Here is a 19,587-nt window from a genome sequence, read left to right as displayed (position 1 = left end):
GTTAAATGTACCTGGAGAATTAGGCAAGCATATTGACTCGGAGAATTTGGGATATTAAATAGACCAAATATAAATAAATAAAAATGAAAACAAAACAAAACAAAAATGAATACTGAGGAACAGTAATGATCATTCACAGATATTTTGCCCTCAGTACTCTGTGCGGCTCCCAACTCTGTGGTATTTCAACTCTGTGAATCTAATCAGGTCATTTCCTTTATCATTACCCATTTCTACTTCTCCATTACCTTTCCAAAGGAGATTCAACTCCCTTAGTAAAGAAACAAAATCATTCAAGATCCGGTAACTGCTTACATCTGGAAGCTCATTGAAACTCATCACCAGCCAAGTTCTCACATACAGCATATGGTTCAATTATACAAAAATGCTTGCATTTTTCTTATACATCATGTTGCTCACTCCTTGATATTTTATACATGTTGCTTCTTCAACCTGAAAATTTCTATTTATCTGTCAAGTTTCAGTGCAAGTATCATCCCCTGGTGGAGGACTTCCCTGTCACTCTCTGTCTAAATGAGATATTCCCTCTTCCTTCCCATAATGTATCTTTATTCCACCATCAAGGACACTATGTCATTACCTCCTCACTCTTGGTGGTGAAGTGCACCTCATTCCTAGCTCAGTAAATGTTACAAGTTGGCACTCAATAATCATTTTTGAATGAACAGGAAATTAAGTTTCTTGTTGATGCCCCAATTCTGCTGCTTTCCTATGAAGCAGTTATTTGTGCATTATGTACACCAATCCTGTTTTCTCAAATAGAATTAGGAAATACAAAAAATAGTACAGAAAAAAAAATGAGTTAGGATTTGAAAATTAGAAAAAAGAAGCGGGTGCCTGGGTAGCCTAGTCAGTTAAACATTGACTCTTCATCTCAGCACAGGTCTTTTTTTTTTTTTTTTTTTTTTTTTTAATTTATGAGAAACAGAGAGAGAGAGAGAGAGGCAGACACATAGGCAGAGGGAGACACAGGCCCCATACAGAGGTCCTGATGTGGGACTATCCTGGGACTTCAGGATCACACCCTGAGCCAAAGGCAGGTGCTTAACCGCTGAGCCACCCAGGCATCCCTCAGCTCAGGTCTTGATCTCAGAGTTGTGAGTCAAGCCCAGCCTGAGGCTCCACCCTGGGCATGGAGCCTGCTTTAAAAAAAAAAAAAAAAAAAAATAGAAAAGAAAAAAAGCTATAAAGTAAGATCTAGAATGATACCTATTATCAGTCTAGTCCAGCTGAGATCAGATAAATGGTACTAAATCTGTTTATAAAGTTAATTAAATACCATAAAAGAATAAAAAAGAGGTAGTTTATTAAATTTAACAGCACTTTGTATTTATATTTCAGACCAGCAAAACAAAAACAATACATTGTGGAAGATAGAACTAAACAGAAATGCAAAAAAAAAAAATCTACTTTATATTTTGCAATATTATTGGAAAGGATGATATGTAACTTGACTTTATTTTATGTAAGGTGAATTCCAAAGGAACATAAAAATAATCAGCCTTTAATTATAGCAGAGAGGAGAGAGGAACGGCTTGCCTTTAGAACCTATGTAATTCTTGAGCTAGCAACGTGATGCTCTGATTCAATGTGGACTTCCCACTGTTGCCACAAACACTTGAAAATATTGGATAAGCTATTATAAACTAAATAGTAAATACATAATTGAGTGTAAAAGAAGTAATGAAAATGAAATCCTCAGGAGGCACAAATAAAGAAGGAACTTGGGGATAAAGCAGTAACCTTTTGAGGTGATCTGGTTGCCTCTGGTAGCCAAGTCTGATACCAGAATTAGATATACACAGTTAATGGCTGTGAGTTCTATAGAGATATCTGTTTTCTAATTGATATTGGGAATTTTTGCTCTTTCTGTCACTCCCTCTCTCTTTTGATTGATCTGGAAGAGATTAATCAATATTATCAAAATATCAAACCTTTAAAGAACCCACGTGTGGTTCCATCGGTTGTGTTTATTGTTTATCTGCTATTAATTTCAGTGGTTTTGAAATTACTTATCTTTATTGAAACTTATAATTGACTTATTAAAACTTATCTTATTGAAACTATTAAAACTTGAAACATCTTTATTATTTTATTTTCTGCTTACATTGAGTTTCATTTTTTTATTTTCTAGTTTCTTACTGTGCAAACTTAGATTATTGATTTGATGTGTTTTCTTTTTTAATATAAGCACTCAATTTTAAAAATATCCCTCTAAATTTTGCTTTACTGCATCTCACAAATTTGATATGTTGCATTTTCCTTTTAATGTACTTTAAAATAGTTACCAATTTATCTTGGGAAAACTTCTTGACCTATAGATTATTCCCAAGTATGTTATTTAATTTCTAAATATTTTATGATTTTTACAGACATATTTTTGTTATTTATTTTCTAAATTAGCTCTGTCTATGAGATGAGAACATACTTTGTATAATTTCAATTCTTCTAAATTGGTTAATGGTTGGGGGGGTAATTCCAAGATATAATCTACCTTGCTAAATATTCCATGTATACTTGAGAATAATGTACATTCTGTAGTTGCTGAGTGTGTTTCTAAGTTATATGATATTACATTGGTCAGGTCATCAATATCCTTCCTTTTTCTGTGTATTTGTTCTATTTATTAATATCTCAAGGAAGTATTAAAGTTTCCAGGTAAAATTGTAAACTTTTCTATTTCTCTTTCAGTTCCATCAGGGTTTTTCTTTTCTTCTTTTCAAGAAAGTAGAACAATCTCTTTTAGGTTTATTTAGTATTGCTACACCTTCCTGAAGAATTGCCTTTTTTGTTTGTTTTATGTAATTTATTTTGCATCATTGGTAAATTCTGAAATCTATTTAGTCTGATATTAACTTTCTTTTGATTTCCAGCTTTCTTTTGATTACTGTTATCATGTTTTGTAAAACTTCTTTATAATTATATTTTTAAAAATGTGTTTCCTGAAGAATACCTTGCTGAATATTTTTGTTGTTCTTGTTTTAATAAAATCTGACAATAAGGATTAAGTTTTCTTAATTCGTAGATTTAACCCATTTATATTTAATGTAATTATCGATATAGTTGGATTTAGGTATTATGTATCTTATTGGATTTCAGTTTATCGTCTCAGCTTTTTTCTTTCTTTGATTTTGTATAATGATATTAGAACTATAGTGAATAGAAGCTGTGTCATGGCATTCAGCCTGAATCTAACCAGGTTGATTGCAGACTAAAACAAACAGAACAAAACAAAAATTTTCAGAGGGTTTTAATAGGACCTACAGTTTCATATAATATTTAAAATATGCAGAATATAACCCTTTATCGATCAGCATATGAAAGAGCTAGGCATACCTCCACAACTGTCAAGAAAAACAATATATTTAGAGAAAATGAATTCAGAGACAAAATAACCTGTTTCGGGAATATCAGTAAAGATTTTAAAGTAATTGTTATGACTTTGCAAGTCCACTGGTGCCACCACCACTGCTACCACCATCCACTATCATCTCCATAAGAATTTAGCTTCATGACTGTTACTTGACTTCAGTCAGTTCTAAGAGCATTAAAAGAGAAAATCCAAAACATAAGAAATTTGAGCTTTTATCAGCTGCACATTGCATAGTCTTAGGACTCATTCTACTCTGTAATCTAGGCCAGGGATGGGAGAGAACTCATCCCTATACAAATTTTTCTTCTTTGAGTTTTTATTTTTCAGGATATCAAATTCTACTTGCTATTATTTATTTTCTTCAGAGGATAAAAATACTTGTTTATGTATTCTAGGGTTTTAATTTTATTTAATGGAAGGGATAGTGATAGATGTCTATGTCTTCTATTTTAAAAAGATAGTTCGTACTATCTATTGTTTGGAGACTAAACTGCAAAGGAGACAAGCATTGAAAGGCAGAGACCATTTAAGAGGCAATTATATTAATCCAGGTGAGAGATGACACAGTGGAAAGCAGCTCAATTCTGGATATATTTCTAAGGTAAAACCTGCAGAATTTCTTAAAAAATTGATAGGTTGTGTGAGAATAAGCTTTGGGAAAAAAAAAAAAACAAAAAACATGAAGACGTTCGTTCACATTTGACTTTGGTGCCTTGTAACAGACTGACAATACAACTAAAAAACCTTTGGAAATGCCTGATAAATTAAAAACAAACAAAAAGATGTTTATGAATGAAGAAAAGATATGATACATCCATGTAATGGAATGGTATGTGATCATAAAAGAGAATGAAGAAGGTCAAACATATAGTGATATGGAAAGATTTCCAAGATATACTGTCAATTGGAAAAAAAGCAATATGCAGTAAATAATGTACAGAATGCTCTCATTGTGTAAAAAGAGGAAAATATTACATGTAGATTTTTGTTTGTATATGTAGTAAGAGAAAAGTGGCTGGCAGATAATGATGGAAGGGTGAATTATTTTTTTCACTGTCTGTTCTTTTGCCATTGTTTGATTCATGTAGTTCATTATTTACTCAAAATTAACTTTTAAAAAGGTATCAAAATTATCTAGCCTCAAATTTATTCAGAAGATATTCATCAAGAACATTCCATGTTTAAGCCATTGTTCTAAATATTAGTGCATAAAAATTTGAATAAGACATAGAATTTACCTTTAAAAATTAAGTTATGGGATTTTTAAAAAAAAACTATCTAGTTATAACAAAAGTTTAATAAAGCAAAGCTGCATATAAAAAATTTAATTAAAAAAATAAAAATAAAAATAAAAAATAAAAAATAAAAAATAATTAATTAAAGTAATTAATTGGTAGACTAAGCCTGATTCCAAAACAGTATCAATTAATAAGTGCTCGTAGCTATTTATTCCATAGTACTATATAAACACACTTCCTATTTGTTTCTAATTTTCTACTTTTTAAATTTTCCCATGACTTTTATGTATTAAAGCTAAAAATAATAATGAAAAATAATAGGCAACTCGCAGTAATCCAATTATCCTAATGCAGCTGTTTCATATTTTCTCAGGTCCTTTTATTTTCTGATGATATAAATTAATAATTTTACTTTTTACAATAGTGGTCTTTTTTTTAAATTTTTATTTATTTATGATAGTCACAGAGAGAGAGAGAGAGAGGCAGAGACACAGGCAGAGGGAGAAGCAGGCTCCATGCACCGGGAGCCTGATGTGGGATTCGATCACGGGTCTCTGGGATCGCGCCCTGGGCCAAAGGCAGGTGCCAAACCGCTGCGCCACCCAGGGATCCCACTATAGTGGTCTTGACATAATTTTTATATATTACATTGAATGGATATCTCATGTAGCTAGTGTCATCACAGTTTTAATTTTAAGGACTGATTAAATTGGTGTGCAATAATTTTACAGTAGTCAGATATTCAAATTGTTTAAAACGTTAGTCATTAAAATTAATATTAAAATGTATCTTGGAGCACCTGGGTGGTGCAGTTGGTTCAGTGTCCAACTTCTGATTTCAGCTCAGGTCATGATCTCAGCATCATGGGATCAAGCCCTGCATCCAGCTCTGCACTGGGCATGAAGCCTGCTCAAGATTCCCTCTCCCTCTCTCCTCTCTGTCCCTCTGCTCCACTCACCCTCCCTCTCTCTCACTCTCAAAAAAAAAAAAAAAAAAAGCACAAAGTTGTATTTTCTCTTGATTGATTGATTTCCTCAGAATTATTTACCAGAAATGAAATTATTGAGTAATAGTTTCTGATAATTCTTCAGAAGCTGCTTTTCTAAATTATCTTAAAGACAATAATTATGTTAGAATGATGGGATTATGTGTTATTTCATTTTAATTTTAAATTTTTATGTAGTTAAAATTGAGAAATGTGTTCAACAATCCCTCCTCTACTTTGATTCTACTTTAGGCAAGATTTTATTGTTCATGATTATTCTATGCATCATTTCTGCATCACAGAAGGTATTTCAAATACATGTATATTATAGTCATCTCTTCTGGTTGTTTACATAAGTTAGAAACTGTCAAATAGGAAGAATATAGGCATTATTAAAAATCATGGTTAAACAAAACATCTTATACTGCATATACGAGAGAAAGAAAAGAACATGAGGCAAATTTGGCCTAGGTTTGTAACTAAACAACTTCCGTTATGTAGACATGCCCTTCCTTCCAACCCTCTCTGCCACCACTTCCAGGCCAGAGATCTGCTTAGGCATGAATGTATCTTACTTGAGATAAATGCCATTTACTGCTGTATCTTGGGAAGGGGTTTCAGAAATCACTTTGGTTGAATGTGAATATTTCATAACAATTAAAATCAAGTTAGTTAACCAAAAACAACCAAAGTTTTCCACCAGAAGCATCCAACATTTTGTTTGTAAAATTAGAGTAAAGGCTTAGAGAAACAAGTCCAAAGGATTTGTTGATTTGGACAGAGAACACTTTGCCCCAAATTCTTCTTAATATGCATAAATATTCAACAAAACAAAATTATTTTTTTAAAAAAGATCCTCTAAGTACAAATCCAGATTGTCTCCAGTAGAAGTAAAAACAAAGAAACATGGAAATGAACAATAAAAGTAAATAAATCACAGACTCCCTAAAAAGACATTATATCAATTTATATTTTCACCAAAAAATGTATGATTACGCAAGTTCCACCATAACCTCATGAAGATTAAATATTAAATATGTCACTCTATTATAAAAAATGTATTAAAATGATAAATGAGTAGAAATATGGTGAGACAAAGATTGAAACCTGCACCTAAATTATCTGAATGCTTTACTGAATTAAGATAATCTTTTGTACTTTAAAGTCCTACCAAAGGGTCAAGTAAATCTTTTCTTCAGGAAGATAAAATCATGTAGAATCTTTCCAATTCTCCATTCACAATATCAGACAATTATGTATGAAAATATACCCCAGGTCCGTGTGTGTTAACTCACCAGGAGATTCTTAAGGCATAGTGACCACATATCTATAATATATAATGGAAATAAATGCAAGTAATAATACATTTAGTTTCCAAAAAATTGCTAATGGGTTCTAACCAAATAATTTTAACAAATACCTCAGTTAGTCAGTGCATGTAGTTCCTCTTTAAATGAGTATTATAATAATAAATATATATATATGTGATACAAATATCCAAGGAGTTGATCTTAATTATTTAAAAGAAAATCTAGGGCAGCCTGAGTGGCTCAGTGGTTTAGCACCACCTTCAGCCCAGGGCCTGATCCTGGAGACCCAGGTTAGAGTCCCAAATCAGGCTCCTTGCATGAAGCCTGTTTCTGCCTCTGCTTGTGTGTCTCTCATGAATAAATGAATAAATAAACCTTTAAAAAATGGGTAGAAAATAAATTCCAATGAAATGTTACAAGAGACTCACTTTATTTTTTTATACCGTTTATAGAAGTATAGTTGACACACAATGTTACATTAACTTCAGGTCTACAACATAGTGATTTGACAACTGTATACCTCATGCAATAATCACAAGTGTAGCTACCATTTGTCACCATATATTGCTGTTTTAATACCATTAACTAAAAAAAAAATTAACTATATTCCCTATGCTTTCTCTTTCATCTGCATGACTTATTCATTCATAACTGAAAGCCTGTACTTTCCACTATCTTTCACTCATTTTTGCCTATCCCTCAATTCTCCTCTTTTCTGGCAACCACTACTTTATTCTGTTTTCATAGATCTGTTTTGCTTTGTTGTTCTTATTGTTTGTTTTGCTCTTAGGTTCCACATATAAGTGAAGTAATAGTTTCTGATAATTCTTCAGAAGCTGCTTTTCTAAATTATCTTAAAGACAATAATTATGTTAGAATGATGGGATTATGTGTTATTTGTCTTTCCCTGACTGACTTATTTTGCTTAGCATAATACACACTAACTCTTTCCATGTCATTGCAAAGGGCAAAATTTCATTCTTTTTTTTATGACTGAGTGTATTCCATATATATATATGGTATATATATATATATACCACATCTTCTTCATCCATTCATTAGTTGAAGAACACTTGGGCTATTTCCATAATATGGTTATTGTAGAAAATGCTTCTATAAACATCAGGGTGCATGTATTTTTTTTCAGTTAATATTTTTGTTTTCTATGGGTAAACATCCAGTAGTGGAATTGCTAGACATATGATATTTTAGGTCAAAACTATCATAAAAGACAAAGAAGATCATTATATAATGATAAAAGCATCAATTTATCAATTGGATATAACACTTGTAAATATATCTGCGCACATCACAACACCTAAATATGAAAGGCAAGTATTAACAAATCAGAAAGTAGAAATAGAAGCAATAGAATAATAGTAGGAATTTCAATATACAGTATTCCACTTTTATTTTATTTTTTTAAAGATTTTATTTATTTATTCACAAGAGACACAGAGAGAGGGAGGCAGAGACATAGAGGGAGAAGCAGGCTCCATGCAGGAAGCCCGATGTGGGACTTGATCCCGGGACTCCAGGATCACGCCCTGGGCCAAAGGCAGATGCTCAACCACTGAGCCACTCAGGCGTCCCAGTATTCCACTTTTAACAAAGGAAAAGTCATCCAGACAAAACATCAGTATGGAAAGTGGACTTGAACAACATTCTGGACTAAAGGGACTTAAGACATATATGCAGAACATGTCATTCAGAAGCAGCAGCAGAATGCACACACTTCTCAGGCACACAGGGAACATTCTCTAGGATAGAGCTTATGCCAGGCTGGAAAGCAGATCTTACCAAATTAAAACAAAACAAAACAAAAAACTGAAAACATATCAAGTATCCTTTCAATCACAATGGTATGAAACTAGAAATCAGTAACAAATGGATAATTGGAAAATTCACAAATATGTAGAAATTAAACAAAAGACTCCTCAACAACCAATGAGTCAAAGAAGGAAATGGAAATAAATATATATATTTAAAAACTCAAATACAACTTATCAAAACTTTTAGATGCAGTAATAGCAATTCTGAAAATTTAGAGTGATAAATGCCTACATTAAGAAAAAATTAAAATTTCAAATTTTTTCAAAGCAGATATCCAAATGGCTGACAGGTATATGAGAAGATGCTCAACACTGCTAATCATTAAGAAAACATAAACCAACTACAATGAAATACCACATCAAACCTGTTAAGATGGCTGTTATCAAAATGTTAAACGACTAGCTTGCATTCCTACCAACAGTGCACATGGGTTCCTTTCTTCTCCACATCCTCACCATCACTTGTTATTTATGTTTTTTTTTAATTTTAATCCTGCTGACAGGTGTGAAATGACATTTCATTGTTCTTTTGTATTTGAATTCTTTCCAGTTTTTGAATGGATGCTTGTATTGCGATGTATTTCCCCCTTAGGACTGCTTTTGCTGCATCCCAAAGATTTTGGATGGTTGTATCTTCATTCTCATTAGTTTCCATGAACCTTTTTAATTCTTCCTTAATTTCCTGGTTGACCCTTTCATCTTTAGCAGGATGGTCCTTAACCTCCATGTGTTTGAGGTCCTTCCAAACTTCTTGTTGTGATTTAGTTCTAATTTCAAGGCATTATGGTCTGAGAATATGCAGGGGACGATCCCAATCTTTTGGTATCGGTTCAGACCCGATTTGTGACCCAGTATGTGGTCTATTCTGGAGAAAGTTCCATGTGCACTTGAGAAGAATGTATATTCAGTTGAGTTTGGATGTAAAGTTCTGTAGATATCTGTGAAATCCATCTGGTCCAGTGTATCATTTAAAGCTCTCGTTTCTTTGGAGATGTTGTGCTTAGAAGACCTATCGAGTATAAAAAGAGCTAGATTGAAGTCACCAAGTATAAGTGTATTATTATCTAAGTATTTCTTCACTTTGGTTAATAATTGATTTATATATTTGGCAGCTCCCACATCGGGGCATATATATTGAGGATTGTTAAGTCCTCTTGTTGAATAGATCCTTTAAGTATGATATAGTGTCCCTCTTCATCTCTCACTTCAGTCTTTGGGGTAAATTTTAGTTTATCTGATATAAGGATGGCTACCCCTGCTTTCTTTTGAGGACCATTCGAATGGTAAATGGTTCTCCAACCTTTTATTTTCAGGCTGTAGGTGTCCTTCTGTCTAAAATGAGTCTCTTGTAGACAGCAAATAGATGGGTCCTGCTTGATTTGCATTTTCCTGATGATGAGCATCTTTTCATGTGTCTGTTGGCCATCTGTAATGTCTTCTTGGAAAAAAAATCTATTCATGTCCTCTACCCATTTTTTTAATTGGATTATTTGGGTTTTTTTTTTTTTTTGGTATTGAGTTGTATACATTTTTCATTATATGGATATTAACCCCTTATTGGATATATGATTTGCAAATATCTTCTCCCATTTGATAGAGGCTCCTCAAAAACTTAAAAATATAATTACCATACAATTTAGTATTTACTACATAGAAAGCAAAAACACTAAGTTGAAAAGATATATGTACTTCTATGTTTATTGCAGCATTAATTACAATAGTGAAGATACAGAAGCAGCCCTATTATCTCTGAATAGATAAATGGATAAAAAAGATGTAGTGTGTGTATATATATATATATATATATATTATCTCATATTATATATATGTATATATAAAATATGTATAATACATATATTCCAAATATATTCCATATATGTATGCATATATATTATTCAGCCATAAAAGAAGAATGAAATCTTGCCATTTGCCTCAACATAGATGGATCTAGGGGGCATATGCAAACTGAAATAAGTCAGAGAAAGAGAAATGCCATATAATTTCATTCATATGTGGGGTTTAGGAAACAAAGAAAGAAGGAAAAAAGAGAAAAACATACAAACAAAAACTAGATTCTTAAATATAGAGAACAAACTGGTGGTTGCCAGAGGGGAAGGGGATGGGAGGGGAATGGGTGAAATAGATCAAGGGGATTAAGAGTGCACTTATCATGATGATCACTGAGTAATGTATAGAATTGCTAATCATTATACTGAACACCTAAGACTAATATAACTATATTTAGTTATACTTGAATTTTGCTTTAAAAGTTAACAGATGTTGGCAACATGAAGAGGGGAAAAAAGAACCTTTGAGTACTGTTGGTGGGAATGTAAATTGGTATAACCATTATAGAAAACAGTATGGAAGTTCCTCAATGAAAATAGAGCTATTATGGAGCAGCTTGTTGCTCAGTTGGTTAAGCATCTCTTGATTTCTGCTTAGGTCACAATCTCAGAGTCCTGAGATGGAGCCCCTAATTGGGCTCAGTGGGAAATCTGCTGGAGATTCTTTCCCTCTCCCCCCCTCCCACTGGCTCACTCTCTCTCTTTCCCTCTCTCTCTAAAATAAATGAGTAAACCTATAAGAAAACAAAAATAGAGCTCTTATTTGATCCAGAAATCCTACTTCTAAGTATATATCCAAAAAACACAAAATCATTATCTCAGAAAGCTGTTACCTCCATGTTTATTGTAGCATTATCCACAATAGCTAATATATGGGAACAACCTAAATCTTTATTGACAAATGAATGGATAAACAAAAATGTGATGTGTGTGCACCACGCACACACATACAATGGAATGTAAAATTATTTACAATACAATATTGTTCATCTTGAAGAAGAAGTTTATTTTGTCACTCGTGACAATAGATGAACTTAAAGGACATTTTGCTAAGTGAAATAGGTTAGGCACAGAAAGACAAATACTTCATGATCTCACTTATATGTAGAATCTAAAGTAGTCAAACTCATAGAAATAGAAAGTAGACTAGTGGTTACTGGTGGTTGGGGAAATAGGGTATATTAGCCACGTGGTACAAATTTTCTGTTATGCAGCATGAATAAATTCTGGAGATCTAATGTACTGCATAGTGACTATAGTTAGTAATATTGTACTGCAACCTAAAATTTGCTAAGGGGGTAAGTCTTAAATGTTCTCATCACAAAAAGAAAAAATATGTGAGTTTGTGGATACGTTTACTAGCTTGATCTTCATAATCATTTCACAATGCATACATATAATAGAACGTTACATTATACATCTTAAATAAATCCTAGTTTTATTTGCCACTTATACCTTAATAAAGCTGGGGGATAAAAAGAAATTTTATGTATGATGTTTTTATTAAAAAAATGAGTGTTATTGCATATTTTTGTATTATATGGGAATTATATTGATACATCTATCTAGAAGTTTTGTGTAAAAATTTTCAAACAAAAATATGAACACCCAAGATTATGATATACAAATAATAGAATATTTCTTTAATAGTTTTATTAGCATTCTCCCTAGGAATTTTTATAGGACATATATGAACTTTAAAAAATGTATGTACCTATAAATAATTGTCCCAAACTAGATAGAAGCAAGCTGCTATTTGCTGGCTAAAGATATCACATAATTAATCCAGTGGGCAGCAGTCTTGTCTTGAGACATCTTATGTTTGGTCCTTTAGATGTCTTCCCAACATCACCCATTCACAGACACTGAGAAAAAAGAGAACTGTGTTATTGGCTATTTAACACTTAAAAGAAGTGACATTTTCCTCAACTTAGTCTTTTGTGTTTTAGGGATTTTTAAACACATCGGTAGTCTCCATTCAATGTGTATAAGTTACAATCAATTGATATCTGTCTGATACTTCTAAACTACCAAAGAGAAAGAGTAGGGAAGAGAATATAATTACATTTAACTGTATTGCTTAACAATGTTTGGCAAAAACTTTTATTTTTTTATTTTTTTTTTATTTTTTTTTTTTGGCAAAAACTTTTAAAGTGCTATTTTTCAGAAGTCAGGATTCTTTGGGTTTTGTTTTTTATTGCACGCATAAGCTTTTCTTCTTTTGAATAACAAAACTGTCATGAAATAAAAAGTAGTCTGTTTAGTTTCTCAAAGACTTACCTAATCAATTAAAAAACTCTTTTTTGAAAGAAGAATTCCTAAACTTAGTTTAAAAGTAAGAACACAAACATAATTTCATTTTGAATTGTTCTCACTCCTCATTCTTTGGACAGAACATCTTCCTCTCAGGTTTATCAAAAGCACCCATATTTTTCTTAAGTGGTTATTTTCTTGACTTTTCTACTCCATTTATTTAGACGAAGAGCATGTCTTTGAAATTCAAATATCAGGTTATATTTAAGAGAACAGAGTTAGGGGGATAAATTTGAGAATCTGTAATTCTCATTTCATTCTGGCAGATAATTCTATTTTCAACTTAGAACAAGTAACAGGAAAATTTAGCAAAGAGGCAGAATGAAGAAACGGTAGAGCTGCAGAACTTGGTCCCAATTCAGGTCATCACAGCATAGATTCATTGTTTGATGTGAAAATAAGAGCCAAAATAACAAGCATCCACTACAATGCAAGCACACAGACACATAAAAACACACATTCAAAAGCCAAAGAAGAATGCCTTCCCGTTGCCATGGCTTACCTTTGATAGTTTTTAACATCAAGGATTGACTGAATGAGGCATCTTAAGAGTTGAGAAGAGTCAAGGACTGGGAGTAGTTAAGATGTTGAAATCTCATCAGGTTGCTGATGAGGATATATTTGATGTGGACAAAGCGTAGGAGACAGCCTTGCATCTTCGCAAGTATATGTGGGATGCACCTCAGATTTGCCTCTGTGTTTCCCATAGTATATTTCACAAGTCTTAATATTTCAGACCATGAATCCAGTTTTAGTCCTGGGCTTCCTTTGTTTAACATTCTGGAGAAGAAAATTTAAGGAAAATAGGTAATAGAAATTATTTTGCCAAGATTTTTTCTCTAAGGGTTTAGTGAAAAAGAAAACACAGCGTTAGGATATAAAATGCTCAAAAAGTTAAAAATGGAAAGTTTCCATAAGAGAAAAGAAAAGTTGTTGTTATTTTTCTCATTTCCCTTACTAATAGATCACCAGATTGTTTAAGACAACAATAGATTTATCTAAATATCGGCATTTCAGTTTCTGTTCTGAAGAGGTTTTCAATAAGACATAAGCTGAAGTTATAGGTCAGTGTCTAGAATAGCTCTTTTTAGGGGGCTGACCAAATTTTGTTTTTGTTTTTGTTTGTTATGCCCTCTTCCCTTCCTATTTTTTGCTTCCTGAAACCTATAAAGACTGGCACTAAAGTAACAATACCTCAGACACTTTGAAGGTGGAAGCCACTGGCTAAAGGTGGAAAATCAGGAAGGCTGGGTCTTTGATGACCACAGAACTGTCAGACTTCCTATCCCAATCTCATTTGGGCCTATTTATTTATTTACTTATTGCTGGTTTGTTTACTATTATTATTATTATTATTTTGTGTAAGTACATTTGGACCTTATCTAACTTCTAGAAATAATTGTGATGGGGAGGACTACATACAGCATAGTACACTCTGCAACAACCTTTCTGTGGTAATTTCAACTGCTTGCTTTCATTGGCTGTCTCCTATGAACCAGTCACTCCAAGTGCACGTTTCCTGCCAAGTCACACATCATGTATTCATCAAATATTTATTGAGTCTGGCATTGGTGTTGGTGCTGGGGATAGGAGCAGAAGAAAATAACTTTTCCCTTATCATCATGAATTAAACTGACAAAAGACAGATTGTCAGGGGAAAAAGCATAGGTTTCTTTATTTTAGTTTTACATGCCATGGAGGCTCCACAGTAAAGAAGTGAAGCCCCCAGGACGTGATTAGACTTGGAAGTTTATATAATATTAGTGACAAAGGGCAATAAATCATGGACTAGACAAGGTAAAGGGGACTTGGGTTCCTAGGAAGGATAAATTGTGGGAAGGTAAGTAATATGGGGAAACTAATGAAAGGCAAGGGCCTTTTTAATAAGTGGTTTTGTTGCTATTGTTGTTTGATTTGATGAAGACTCACCTTGCTTGGTGCTGACTCTCCATCTCCTTTGTGGCCATAAAATTTCCTGGAGAAGAGATTTTTGGCAGTCTTCACTTCTCTAAAGTTTCTGCTTTTAATCATGTAAGAGAAACTGTGAGAAGGCTTCTTCCTGCATCTGTTGATTCTCAATTACCTTCAGCTCAACTAACCCATATTGAAAAGTGGCATATGTTGGAGTGGCATATTCTGATCTCTTTCAGGATATATCACAATATAAAAACTAACATGGTATATGCCCTTGCAGAATTTGAGATTAGTAATAATTTTGTCAATAGTCACAGAAGGTGGGGAGTATAGTGGATTGAGCCAGGAATGAGACAGCAGGTAGAGTTCTCCCAACACAAAGAGAAATCTCTTTAGCAAAGAGTACATACTTTCCATAAACAGGTGCCATATATCTCTCTCAAATAAAAAATAATATAAAATGGAGTAGGAAATAGAAAAAGAAATCTGTGAGATAGATCTGGTAATGTAAGATTTGAGTGACGATTATACTAGTAAAAGAAATAGCAGAAGCCTGGTGCTTATGAGAAAGAGAAAAATGATTGTGGCGGGAGTTTGAATTTTAGATTTTCATTTAAGTATAATAGAAATCTATCAGAATGTCGCTGATTACATATTTATTTTGGATGAATAAACATATCTTATAAATAAGTTTAAGAAGTATAAGGGTATGTAGAAGGTGGAATGGTCAGATCTAGTTGGGAAGGGCAGGGGGCAGATATGTACCATTATAGATTTTTCTTTAAAGTAGACTATGTTTGGTTTTCAAGGAGACAAATGTTCTATTCATTCTTTAAAATCTACCTGAAATATCCCTTCCTTTTTAAAGCTACTTTTATTGTATCCTCTTTGTGCTTTCTACCTTATTGAAAGTTTCTCCTTCTAGTGCCCCAGTGTTCTTTGTGTGATTCTTTAGTGTCATCTTAGCTTACAGTAGCCCTCTCTGTGCTTCAGATACTCTAAAAACTCTATTATAGCACTTTTCACATAGGGATTTGGAGCACAAATTCTGGACCCAGACTGTCTGGTTTGAATCTATGCTCTTCCACATGCAAATTCGGCAGATTACTTCTATATGCTCTAATTTCCTCATGTATGAGAGAGGAATAGCAATTACACCCATAGGATTGGTAGGACTAAATCGGTAATACATATAAGTAGCATAAAGCAGTGCCAGACAAGTAAATATGACAAAAATAAAGAGTAGTTTTTCCTTTTGTGATTATTGAAATATTATATATTGGAGACAGCATCCATTCAACTGATTTGCTTGGATAAACAAAACTCCCCTCGTAAAACATACTAATTGATGCTCACAAAGACATCTACTATGTAGTCTTAATACCCAAATACAAGATACAGGGTTGTACTATTAGTAATTATAACCAGACAACAGTTAATAAACAGTGGTATATTTACCTTATTATTAGGCCATTCTATTAAAAAAAACCATCACTCTGCATGCATTGACTTTTAATTAATATCCTTACAAATATTTACTCAAAATTTTAGCTATTATGTCTGTTCTACAGATTTGGATTACAGCATTCCCTTTGAAACCTTCAAAATATTCTTTTAAATGTAAATAGAATTCTGTTTCAAAAACATACACTTGATAATATTTCTCTATGTTTAAATGCTTCAGTAATTTCTCTTTTATTCAAACTCTTCACCATGGCCCTTGTGACCTGATATACTGTGTCAGTTCATGATCAATATTGTCATAGATTGCTTTCTGTCATTGTCATCATCAAAGCATCATCATCATAATAATCGCTCATTTTCCATGTATGAAGTCTTGTGCTATTTTATGTGAGATTTCCTTTTTAATCCTGAAAAAAAGCCATCACGTTTTTTTGATACCCTACTCATGAAATGGAGAGCAAAAAGAGGTTGGACTATTTGCCTAATATACAACTTGTGAGACATAGAGTCAGATTTCAAAGTCTGATAGTCTGGGATGTCTGGGTGGCTCAGTGGTGGAGCCTCTGCCTTCTGCCCAGGGTGTGATCCTGGAGACCCAGGATCGAGTCCACGTCAGTCTCCCTGCATGGAGCCTGCTTCTCCTTCTGCCTGTGTCTCTGCCTCTCTCTCTCTCTGTCTCTCATGAATAAGTAAATAAAATAATATTAAAAAAACAAAGGCTGATAGTCTGATATCAGAGACCTTGAGGTTGAACCTTAGCTTATATCATTTCCCCTAATGTGTTGATGAAAAGAAAAACAAGCAACTATATAGCTGCATGAATGCCTCTTGTGTATTTCTCCAGTTACATCTCAGACTAATTTCCTGGCATTCTCCTGCATCACACCAAACAATCTAGCCATTCTGGTCTCACTTTTCCATACGTGGAGTGCTTATTTTGCCTATGGGCTTTCATATACGTTATTTTGCCTAATGGCTTTCATATACGTGGGACCCTCTTCCTAGAACATTGTTCCTGTTCCAGTTTACCTGGATATCTCACCATTTGTGAAGTGATAAATTTAAAGAGACTCATTCTGTTATTCTTTTCATTATTTGTTCACTTTTGTTAGGTGCCCTGTTTTCTTCCTGCAGTCATGGTATTGACCACATTGTATTTTACACGTCAACTTACACATATCAGTTTCCCACTAGATTGTAGGTACAATGAAAGCAAGTACAATGTCTCTCTCCTTTACAACCGATTTACTAGTGTGCCGGCATGTAAAAGACACTTCAGATGGCAAAGGAAAAATTGTACCAGATGGTGTTAAACAGTCGAGGAAGACTTTATTCAAGACTATTACATAGGTGGAGGAGGGGAATTGAACTTAACTCATGAAATACAAAATTGGAGATTTTTAAGAGCTGAGATGAACTAGTGGGAAAAAAATACTGCAAGATGTTAGATAGAGGTGAGGTTGATGAATGTGATTAGGCCACCTGTGTTTGTTAATAGTGCTTATTGAAGTTAAGCTCCTACCTTCACAAGGAGACTCAGAGATAGAGGCACTACTTTCTTAATGATGACATCTCAAAGGGATGGTTTCCAAAGTCCTGGACAATCTGGGTTTTAAAACTGACAAAGGTTGGGAGAAAATTTATATATCAAAGGGGCAGAAAAAATAATTCACAATTATAATTTAAAGTAAATGCTCTAAGGAAAAAGGTCAAAGGCCTAGAGTAAGGGAAAGAAACCTTCCTAAAGTTTAGTCAAGCTGAGAGGAATTATAAGGCCATTTTCGGCAAGATCTATTTGTTGAATTAATGAATAATTAACCAGAAAATGGAACAGTCCATTATACAGTAAAACACTCTTGACATGTAGTGATTAAGAACTATTATATGCCTTTGTATTTATATAATTTAAATAAAGTGTTGAACAATACCCACATGACATTTGACTTTTTAGATATTTAAACTAATTGTTCTAATTACTTTTCCATGTTTTTTCTATTTTTCCCCATGTTTTTTTCTAATTCATAAAAAATAAACTAACATCATTATAATATGGTACTTCACAAGTAAAGTTTAATGTTTTAATTGAACATTTTAGTTTCCATTTACTGACACTTCCAAGAAATTACTGATAACGTTAAAGTACATTGTAAATAAATAACTCAATATAAACACGGTAGCTAGATAGAGCAGAAATAATAATTTTATTGCCTGCTAACTGAAGTTCTTGCATATTTTAAATCGTGTTTAATGTTGCTTAAATTATTGTCGCTGTAAAGACATACATCCAATTTAATTAAACCTGTGTAATTTCAAAGAAGGTAAATTTAGTAGCTATATTTATATTCTCCAAAGCGTCATTGGATATGGTATTGATGTTTTCAAAATACATTTGCTTTCATTTCTATACATTTAGAATACTATGATTTACCTCATATAAAAGACAACAGTTAAGTTAGATAAATCTATCATATTGTACAGTCTCTAAGTTATGTTTTTTGTTTTTGTTTTCCCTTTCCAGCATTATCCTTGTCTGTCTCAAATTCAGACGCCCAATCATTGTGCATGTTTATGAAGGTTAATCCTAGACCTGAATTTCATTCACTGACCATAGGCATAGTTGAGTTTCTACAGTAATGAGTTCATTGGGCAGAAATTTTGCAAAGATATGGGGGGAGAAGGAGGGGCAAACATTATCTACATTTGAAAAGACCAAATTTACAAATCAGTACACTTTAATGCAATTTTTTTCTCCCTGACTAACTGGGAGTTTATTTGTATGCATTCTAAGTGGCAGTGCCATGGGAAACTAAGATTTTTGTCATTTTGGTTTAACACAGATTCACCCAGAAAGCACAAACCTGATTTTGCCTGAGAAGGACTACCAACAGAACCTGAACCGTGAGTACAGTTTTTTTGTGCTATTGAATTCTATGCTATATAACTGACCCAGTAATATGACATGGCTTATATTAAGATATGTAGTGAGAGTTTTGATTAAGCATAATTGTAGAATATAAGAAGTACAGAAAGTGAAAAGTGATACCTGTTTTATTGTTACGTTTAAAAGAATTTCTGAAGTTAATGCTTAACTTTGAAGAAGGTAATACATTTGTGCTATTCATTGACATTCAGTTTATATAGTTTTGTTATTCCAATTTATCTATGGTTGCTAAGCTATGTAAATAAGGTCTCTTACAAATACATATCTTTTGTGTTATTTTGAATATAATTTATTTTTCATCTATTCTATGATCAACATCCCTGAGTGCTTCAAGCATATATTTAGCACC

At 33.0% G+C, this 19,587-nt stretch overlaps 1 protein-coding gene across 5 annotated transcripts in view; it reads left to right on the top strand.

The window, feature by feature from the left end:
• The window catches only part of MGAT4C (MGAT4 family member C), a 719,810-nt gene that overhangs the window by 375,347 nt on the left and 324,876 nt on the right, over nucleotides 1-19,587 (top strand). For all 5 annotated transcript variants that reach the window (XM_077845721.1, XM_077845717.1, XM_077845719.1 and 2 more), the window contains one exon: nucleotides 19,135-19,195. The gene's annotated coding sequence lies outside the window, so the exon portion shown is untranslated. The remainder of the gene's footprint in view (nucleotides 1-19,134; nucleotides 19,196-19,587) is intronic.

This window comes from Canis aureus, chromosome 13 (genome assembly GCF_053574225.1).
Source record: "Canis aureus isolate CA01 chromosome 13, VMU_Caureus_v.1.0, whole genome shotgun sequence".
In the NCBI taxonomy this organism is placed as follows: domain Eukaryota; kingdom Metazoa; phylum Chordata; class Mammalia; order Carnivora; family Canidae; genus Canis; species Canis aureus.
The sequence above is the reverse complement of the archived record's forward strand: the minus strand, read 5'-3'. Positions and strand labels throughout refer to the sequence as shown.